At 44.4% G+C, this 1,146-nt stretch overlaps 1 protein-coding gene across 1 annotated transcript in view; it reads right to left on the bottom strand.

Moving 5' to 3' along the window:
- The window catches only part of LOC104527612 (THUMP domain-containing protein 2-like), a gene marked incomplete at both ends in the record, with an annotated part of 3,589 nt that overhangs the window by 1,714 nt on the left and 729 nt on the right, over positions 1–1,146 (bottom strand). The window lies entirely within an intron of this gene.

Below are 1,146 nucleotides of genomic sequence, written 5' to 3'. Positions count from 1 at the left end.
ACAGCAGCAGCCCTCACAGGCACAGCTGAGCTCTCAACATCCCCGTAACCCACCAGCAGAGACCCAGGCATCCCTGTGATTACAAGATCTGCAGAACCACAATTAAATCATGCAAGGGTTGAATTCTGCACAAGAATTCAGCAGCTCTGGAAAACCAGACCACCTCTGAGAGTCCTCCCAAGGAAGGAGGACCAGCCTACCATGCCATCCTCCCCAGAAAGCACTTGGTCCAGGAATAGAGATGTAGGACCCTTTCCAGGACGGAAAGACAGGCATGAACATGAATCGCTCACGAGTAAAAAGCCACAGGTTTATTCTTTTAGAATGAAAATCTCTCCTTGCTGTTCATCAGCCTGCCTTCAATCCTGCAAAGTCTCCGCACACACCTAAACTTACACCAGTGGGTAATCCTCTTGAGCTAGCTACCACATGAGAGGTACAAGGAATATAGAGGTCAAGTCACTTAAAAACTTTGAAACTGATCAAGGGGAAGAAGAAGAAAAAAAGGAATTTCTATTTGTGATTTAAAATTTTAGAATCATGGTTAAATTTGATCCTGAAAGTTGAAAGTCATCTGTGATCCCGCTCAAAAAATCCCACCAGCAGGCAGATATCAATCCATCTTACTTGACATTCTTACTCCAACACTGACAGAGAATGTGACCTAAATAGCTGAGATTTACAAGAAATCTGTCTACTGAACAGTCAAGTAACACAGAATATATGTCTGGATCTACTCTGTCTACAAGAAAAATGACTCAACATTAAAATAAATACACACAAGGGGTCCGGAACTGGACTTCAGTTTAAAGGTGGGGTGATTGGGGGTTTTTTGTTGGTTTTTTTGGGGGGTTGGGTTTGGTACCGTTTTTTGTTTGGGGTTTTGGGGTTTGTGGTGGGTTTTTTTGTTGTTTGTTTGGGGTTTTTTTGGGGGGGAGAGTTTGAGGGGGGGAGTGTCTTACACATAACAGTTCTATGTGCAGTGCCAGCAGAATACAAGCTGCTAAGGATCTAAAGCTACTGGAGAGTGTCCAGAGGAGGCCACAACATTAGTGAAGGGTTTAGAGGGGAAGGGTATGAGGAGAGGCTGAAGTCACTTGGTTTGTTCAGCCTGGAGAAGAGGAGACTGAGAGGAGATCTCATGGG

Source organism: Antrostomus carolinensis, unplaced genomic scaffold, assembly GCF_000700745.2.
Source record: "Antrostomus carolinensis isolate BGI_N321 unplaced genomic scaffold, ASM70074v2 scaffold30307, whole genome shotgun sequence".
NCBI lineage: Eukaryota > Metazoa > Chordata > Aves > Caprimulgiformes > Caprimulgidae > Antrostomus > Antrostomus carolinensis.
The sequence above is the reverse complement of the archived record's forward strand: the minus strand, read 5'-3'. Positions and strand labels throughout refer to the sequence as shown.